The sequence below is a fragment of the Silene latifolia genome, chromosome 7, assembly GCF_048544455.1.
Source record: "Silene latifolia isolate original U9 population chromosome 7, ASM4854445v1, whole genome shotgun sequence".
NCBI classification, from domain to species: domain Eukaryota; kingdom Viridiplantae; phylum Streptophyta; class Magnoliopsida; order Caryophyllales; family Caryophyllaceae; genus Silene; species Silene latifolia.
This window is the reverse complement of record NC_133532.1, coordinates 127,370,656-127,379,400: the sequence shown is the minus strand read 5'-3', so window position 1 is coordinate 127,379,400 and position 8,745 is coordinate 127,370,656. Positions and strand designations below refer to the sequence as shown.

At 30.3% G+C, this 8,745-nt stretch overlaps 1 long non-coding RNA gene across 1 annotated transcript; it reads left to right on the top strand.

The window, feature by feature from the left end:
• The first annotated feature begins 7,916 nt into the window (after nt 1-7,916).
• On the top strand, nt 7,917-8,358 carry LOC141593088 (uncharacterized). The gene is made up of 2 exons (XR_012521282.1): nt 7,917-8,005; nt 8,234-8,358. It is a non-coding gene; the product is annotated as an uncharacterized LOC141593088 (long non-coding RNA).
• The last annotated feature ends 387 nt before the right edge of the window (nt 8,359-8,745 follow it).

The following is an 8,745-nucleotide window of genomic DNA, read 5'->3' as shown; positions in this document are numbered from 1 at the left end:
TTTGAAATAAAATCGATGATTTTCATGTCATCTATTATTTGCAAGATAAAAAAAAACTTGCACAAGCATTACAATATCGTTACTTATTAGTAAGTCTCTTTTGAGAATTTGTGAATGACATAATATCGGTGATTTAGAGGGATTATCCTCAGTCGATTTTTGCTTTTGAAAATCTCTTTTAATAAAAGAATTTAGAGGGATTACAAACTTGTGAAAAGTAATAAGTATTTAACTTTTTTTTACCCATTATTGTAAATTTTATTTGACTTATTACCAGCTTGTGAATTGTGACGTATATGTGCGTCAGAAATGAGAATTTTTAGCCATGAAAATCCAAGAAAGTTTGTACATGTCATCAAAGAAAGGCAAATCCAAAAGAGAAGTTGACCCCTCACACTCAACACTAGAATGCTGACACAGTGACACATCCAGTATATCAGTTTAAGGCTCCCCACATTCATTAAAGTCTTCCTCTTATTATTATCTCCTAGTTTGCCTCTTTGCAATTATTTCCCAATCCCAGGGAAGTAGAATAGCATTTAAGTTTTATGACGACATTCACTTTCTACTAATTTTTGTTTTTTGTTTTTGGACCTTTTCAATAAGTATTTTAAGAGCCCCGAAAAAAAAATAAGTATTTTAAATTAAAAGAGTTCTTAATCAAGTTTTCATCGATTCATCTTGGGTGAGACCGTTGTGTATATACATATCGCAAGTAAGTAACCTCTTTATGAAATGAGTTGTATAACATTAATGTATAAAACGGCGATATTTGTCTTAACAGTTTTGTTTGAGATTTTTGTCATTTTTATTCGTAGTCATCTTAAGTTTATACGAAATATACTGTTTGAATAAAGAGTCAACCTAACAAATAAGGTGCCATAAGCTGTATTTTAACACAAATTCTTTGGTGTGTTGGTTGTATACCGATTAGTAAAAAGTGACTACTTTTGGTTAAATAATGACTTATTTTTAAGACTAAAAAATAATCAATTTTTCCAAAGTGGTAGTCGTTATTTACCTAAAAGTGATCGCTATTTACCAGAAAGTGGTCACTATTGGCAAAAAAATGCGACAAAAAACCGTCATACGAGAGAATTACTGATATTTAAAACGTGAAATTGTTGTTTGAAAGATTAATAGGCCATGATCTTTAAAACCTGACTAATTTTAGTTTGATTCCATACGGTTCAATTCAGTTTTATGTTACTCTTCATTTTAGCTTAGATAAGATCTTATAAGTCAATTATTTCAACTAAGTACAATTCAGCTCATTTCATTGAGTTCAGTCACAAGAACAAGGATTTCCTCTTATATATGACTAGTAATCTAGTATGGGTGCCCGGCTTCGCCCGGGCTACCTGTATTTAGTATTAAAATATATTTTCAATTAACTAAAACTATTTTAAAGTTGCATAACTCATAAATATCATTAATATATTTTTCTATGATACGGAGTATATCTTAAAATTACAAAGAAATAAATTATGAGACAAATTCAACGCTCTCTACTATTTATATTTTACTTAAATCGATTGCTTAGCTAATTTTTCATATATACTTCCTTTTGTTCTTAAAATTGTTAACTTTTATTACATTCGTTATTATTACTTTTACTTTCACTACTCCCGCCGTAACTATTGTTACTTTCATTACTTCTACATTAATATTGATAATTTCACTACTCCCGTTGTTATTTCTGTTATTTTCACTACTTCCGTTCGCTGCTAATATTGTTACTTTGACTATTTAAATGAGTGATTACTATCATATTACTATATCCAATGTTACTACAATTCTTTTAACTATTAATAGAATTACTTTTACTCTTTAATTATCCAATGAGTGATTACTATATCCAATTAAGGTTACTTGATTACTCTCACTCGAAATAAATATATTACATATATGCATTAAATATATTACATATATGCATTAAATTAATTAAGTCTAAATAATTATGAAATATTATATTTTTTTGGAAATCTAGCTTGATTTATTTACTTTTTAATAGTTTTCAAAATATAATATACTTATATTATATTTGTTTATGTTAAAATAATTAACATAAGTGGGGCATGTTTATTTTAAGGAAAATTACCATATTCCGTGTTCTCTAAATTTATACTTCAATCAAAACTATATAATATTTACATTGAAGTTCCTTGTTCAGTCCATCTCACGTTCTATTGATTTAAAACTATATAGTATAATTAATTTGTATAAATTTATTTAATTACATTGAAATCTCTTGGTTTGTGCAATTAATATATAGTATTGATTGATTATTATACAAGCATATATGAATTAAAGACAAAAAAAATGCAACTATAAAATACTCCCTCGATCACGATCACTTATTTGCTTATTTTATTTTAGAGTGGCTCGTTCAATTGTTCATTCATTTGTTTACTTTTTTATATTAGAATGTTTTTTATGTGTAATTTGATCCTACAAATCTATTATAGTTCACTTGTCATCCTCTAACAACAATCACAATATAATCTACTCCCATTTCTTTGATCTTTATATCAAAATCAAAATCAAAGATAAATAAATAATGAAAAATAAAGTTATTATCCATTTTATTGAAATGGCTTCCCATAAAAATGTGGCTGACAAACAATAAAAGTCACGGAAACTCAACTCTCTTGTAGTCTTATTAATGAATGTAGACTGTATAATACCGAAGTACTTCAAGTTTGGATGTATTGTAGACTAGTCCGGCTTTATTCGTCCAACTTCAACGTTCATGTAGACGGTCTAATGAATGCACGGGTTTTTTAAGGTGTGTCTTAAAAACACACATTTAATTAAGGGAAAATATTGTGTATCCTAATTATTTTTTGGGAAATGATAAATACAACCGGTTGTATTTAAATATTTAATACCCTTTTATACTCCGTATTTGGTATTAATTTAGAAATTAGAGAGTAAATTACACATAAATCAATGCAATTAATGCATATATTAACTACTCCCTCCACTTTTTTATATATGACGTTTTGCATTTACGAGGTAAGCCTTTGACTTTAATATTTACAAAAATTTATTTGTTCAAAAAATATAAAAATTGTACCATTAAACTCCTTACGAAAAACTCTTTCATATAAGTATACATATCATAATATTTAGTCTTATATTTTAAGAGATATTGAAGAGAGTGTCTCGAAATGTGAGAAAGTCATATATAAAAAAATAGAGGGAGTATTTATTTTCTCTTTTAGTTGCTTAAATATAACTAATTGGGTTGTATTTATCATGGGTTTTTCTAACGTACCTATGGTTATAGTGCACGCACGTTAGAAAAATCGTATTTATAACTTAAGTGTTAACAGGTTCACTTATTCACGTAAAAAATATTGATTTAATAGACATATATGCCCCCCACTTGCATACATAATCAGAGCAAACTTTTTTTTTTAAACTCGTTTTAAGTTAAAAACCTGTATTATCGCCTTAAATAATAATTTATGGATATAAATAGTTACTTAACTACGTTATAGGTAGGTGAATTGAGTAAGCTCGTAATTCTGTGATCTATGATAAAAGGGAATGGACTAAAAAGAGTTGCACTTACGTTGCTTTCTCATATTTATTGTCAAAGTGATGTGATAATGTAAAATAGCATATGAATTGTTTTTACTTTTTAGGTGGAAGGTGAATAGATGAATGTTATTAATTATTATAAGACTTTATTAAAACAACTGCGAACTCATCGAACCTTCACTTTTTATGAGGAATATTTATCATTTTTCTGATTTGTGATGTATGTGTTGTATTGCAATTCACGATTAAAGTGTAACAACCATTAAACTCGGTAAGTCTTACTTAAGACGGATTATCCGTCTTAAATTTTAAAACATGTCAAATACTATCATATAGAGGTAATAAAGACAAAACTTTTGTCATTTCTTATGAATTTGACATACATTTTGTTATATATTTGAGCCGTTTTAAACTTAAACCTAATAGTTCCCGTCTTAAATGAGAATTTGTGAACATCAAAATACTAGTATTACATAGCAAATTAGCAATAGTCCTCGGAAAAGTTTGATTAAAAAAATTAAAGCTTAGCTTAATATTATAATATGAAGGTTTAAAGTGATTGCTACTACTATTTAAAAAGATACTTTATATTAGAGATGGAAATGGACATGCAGCCATTTTGCCATGGGGCTAGCACACCTCAGCAAAGCTCATGACGGATTTAGCACAATACTGGATTAACATGGCCGGCCACGACAAGCCACGTGGCATGGGCCGTGCTTGGTCCGAAGTTTAAGAAAGAAGATCGTGCTAAGCTCAGGCACGACACGATTCACTTGGGCATGACGCGCTTGGGCACACTCAAAATACAAAGATATGAGACTCAAGGGGAGGACTTGCTAGCGCACAGCACAACACGATACGAAGTCCACCTTCCTCGATGTGCTATTTTCTTCGTTGGGCATGGTGGATTTGCGCGAGGCATGGACCAACTCGACCCACTCCATCTCTAGACACTTAATCAACGACATGAGAAAGTCGCGCATGACCGACTTGGTCGTCTCATGCTACCCGCCTTCATGGCGGTGCACAATGCATGTACTCTCAATCTCTCATGTAGTCTCCTTATATCGTTACAATTAGCTCAAGTGACAAGTGGTAAGAGCTATTTTATTCCAATCATGAAGTTGTGGATTCAATTCTCACATGTGATATAGTGCGCTCATGTGAAAAAAAAAAATTAGTCTCCCTTAAGCATATAAGATAAAATTGTTTTTTTTTCTATACATTCTGCTTTTGACTTATTCGTACTACTTATTAATCCATTATCAATTTTAAGTTTAAGACGGATACACCCGTTTTAAATAGAATTTGTGACATCCTTATACATTGTTCAAGAGTCTTATTTACTATTTCGAGTATTTACAAAACGAAATGAGCATATACCCAAACGTATAAAAGGTAAATGACAATAATTAACTAGGATGGAGGAACTATGACGGACCAAAGCGTCTTGTTTGTGACGGTCACTATCTGTCACAAGCTGAAAACGGATAGTACCCCTCTTACAATAAGGCAAGTGAGAGAGGAATTAAGTGGGGGGAAAATGGGGCACTCCATCGGTAGTGCCACTTGCATATTGTTTTTAGTGTAAACCGGGGTGTCCACCGTCGACAACAGTGTATAATCCCCTCGTCGCGCGTGCTCTCACGAAGAGGTAAACGGCTGGCCAAAGAGTTTGCTCCATTCCCATTGGCAGGGATCGAATCCCTGACCTCATAGTTAAGAGATGAGCTCATATTGTGAGAGGGCACTATCCGCCTTCAGTTTATGACGGATAGTGTCGGTTTTAATGAGAATTTGTGAATTGTGATGACGGATAGTGATGAAGAGTGAAAGGTAGTGTGGTGGCAATCATTAAGGTAGAGTACAATATTAGATAGGGAGGTGATAATAATTCAAAATTTGTCGCCAATGTATTAAACTTGGCGGTACAAATTAGATTGAATTGAGATGAATTAAAGATTTTGTATGTATTATACATAATTTAATAGAATAAAAACAGTGTAATAACTGTTATTGACGCCGCATCAGCCGAGAAGTAAAGAAGCAAGCTGCTGACAGTGAGAGTGACAGACAATGCTTCCATTTGGATAAGCTTCCTTTTTACTCATATTATATTAAATTAAATTAAATTAATAAAATTCCACATCTCACGAATCTTTCTTCTCCACGTGTGCCAATCATCTTGTTATTACCTTTATCCTACAATTCTTGGAATAATAAAATTACAACTTACAAGACTTTCCCTTGAAGACGGTAGTACCTGTCTTAAATAAAAACGAAGTAAATACGATAGATGATGAGATTACATGGTTTATATTATATACGAGGATAAATCGTCTTTGAATAATGTTACGTATGAATACTATGTAGTACGGAGTACAATTTTGGACACTAATTTACAACTTTAAGGTGGTTGTGACTTTTGAAATAATGCCAGTACTATATTTTCGTCATAAAGTAGAATACTTGTATTCCAAAATACCGTTTTTTTTAACGATTTGACAATAAAACTTTTGTTATCAAAAGTTATAAAGTTTACGTTGAAAATGAGAATATTAAAGTCGTCACATTGTCTTATATATCTCGAAAAATATAATTAAAAGAAGTGAGTCTTTCAAGCAATCAAGTAGATGAAATAATGAATATTAAAAAAACATAGAGAGATAGATCATCACATTACACAAAATATTATCCCTAGGCCTAGATTTGTTCAATTGTTATAAGTTTCATGCAAATCGCTTTCGTCACCATCATCTCTATTGGAGTACTTGGTTAAAAAATAATTAAGCATATCCATGGGGTTAAACGTTTTTTTATTGGGATATGCTATTGGCATAATACTAGCATTTGGTAATGTGTCGACATATTCCATTTATGTCCTAAATAATCACCCCTAGACTCTTTTAGGATCGGTACTGAAGTCAGAATTTGAATTAGCGGGACAAGAAATTTCAGCAAAGATAAAGAATTGATAGTGAAAGAAAAACTCGTTAAAAGTAGGAAAACTTCAACAAAAAAACTTTTAGATTTTCATCTGATAGCGAGGACGAGTGCTCCTGGCTCCACCACTGCTTGGAGCTGCTCAAATATTTTTGAAGTCGTAATTTCGATATTTAATAGCATTCGAAATACATAATCAAATGTTATAAAATATGTATTTTATAAGACATTTTTTTATTACGTGTCTATGTATAACTTTTTACTTTCTCATTTTTACCTTTTGTAAAAGAGAGAGTTTTTTTAATTTCAATATTTTTTTAGGGAGTAATTTATATGACCACTCATGTAATTCAAACGTACCCATGTATTGTTTGAGTGAGACCACTATAGTACAATGATTATAAAAAAAAAATAGTACAATGATATGATACGGAGAATATTGATTATGCCATCGCTTGGATCATTCCACAATCTTATATAACCTGAAATAATTTATATGACCCCTTAAAAACAAGAGTTTTGATATATACTTCGTATAACTCATTGGCTGTATTTAAGCATTTAATATCTTCCATATTTGGTATTAAGTTAGGAATTTAAGAATAAATTATACACAACTCAATGCATATCTTAAGAATTTCTTTCCATATTTAGTTCCTTAAATACAACCCATTGGGTTGTATATATCAAAACCCAAAAAACAATGTCAACAAAATCGATTTCAAAATGTCTACACCAAGAACTTAGAATTAAATAGTTTATATATATGCCATATTTTCTCCAATTCACCTAGTTCTATACGTTTCAATATTTTAATCAATTGCAAATAATCAGATGAATAGACACTCAGAAAGTCTCAACTTTAAACATCTAAGATTCGTATGCATATATATATTAAAACAAATTCTGAATTTAAACTCCAACTTAAAAATGAGATATGCAATAAAGCATAAAAAATCGACTCTAATTGTATGAGTAAAACTACCCCATTTCATATTATCGACTAATTTGTATATGTACTTCGTATTAATTAGTTACTTGTATTTGATATGCATACAACATTATTATAGAAAACTAAACCGAGATAAGAAAGTCATCCTAAACACCTTTATTTAAGTCATGTTCCTTTGGACTTAATTTCAGTTCTTATAAACTCATTTCAATTCAGTTTAATTCACAACTCAAATCGTCTTTATTTTTTACTTCAGTTTTGTTCAAAGTCTTATAACTTCAGTTCAGTTTAAACCGTTTCAACCCAAAAAACCGGGACCTTACCCCAAAATAAATTTTCATAGCTAGCTATACTAGGAAGTCCTTAATCTACACATTGCTATATTATCCATAACATCCAAAAATTCTGAGTAAAATATGAGTATAGTGTGACCACACTCATTTTCTGATTTCTGCCCTAATTAATTTACCCAAAACAAAAAATGTTAAAAAAATTCATCTTCTATTCTCTGCTCACATTCTAGCTGGCAAAAAGAAGGCCACAGAGAAATATTTCCAGGTAAAGAAATGTAGCAGTAAAAACTCAGATTCTCTATCACATCCCATCACTTTCTTTACTTTTTTTGGGTTTATTGGTATCAGTACAATTATTTATTTCACTACAATAAATTTGGTATTTTTTTACTGCATTTATATTTATTTTTATTACCCTTTTTTTACTGATTTTTGCTCTGAAAAACTCTGTAAATTTGTTCATCTTAATCTCTGATCTGATGGGTTGTTGCAGGAATCAGGATTTACCATCAGTCACCTTGAAATCCGTGATATTTTTTGGAGCTATTCATTTATTAAATATAAAGGCCACATAAAATCAGATATATCAAGTACTATCACCTTAGATAAAAAAGGAAGGTAAGTAAAAAAAGTAAATATTTAATTTAATGAAGTTTTTTTTTTTTTTGTTTGTTTATTTTTGTTTTTTGCATTTACTTTATTTTGAGCCTTGTTTTGGAGGCATTGATAGGTATAGTAGGCCAAAGGTAGTTGCTCTGTTTTGTTTTTATTCTCCTTCAAGTAACCAATTCAAGTTTCTTAAGAAAAAATGAGTAATTGTGGAGTTTTAGTTTAGTTTGTATTAATTGGAGTTATTATACAAAATTAAACCGATTGAAAATACTTGAATTAATGTGACATAATGTATCTGTATTTTGCCCGGTGGGTCTAAATAAACCATCAAAATGTCCTGGGGCACTCTTTTTATGTTTCGTATGATTGATTTGCCTTTAATTTCCAACCTTT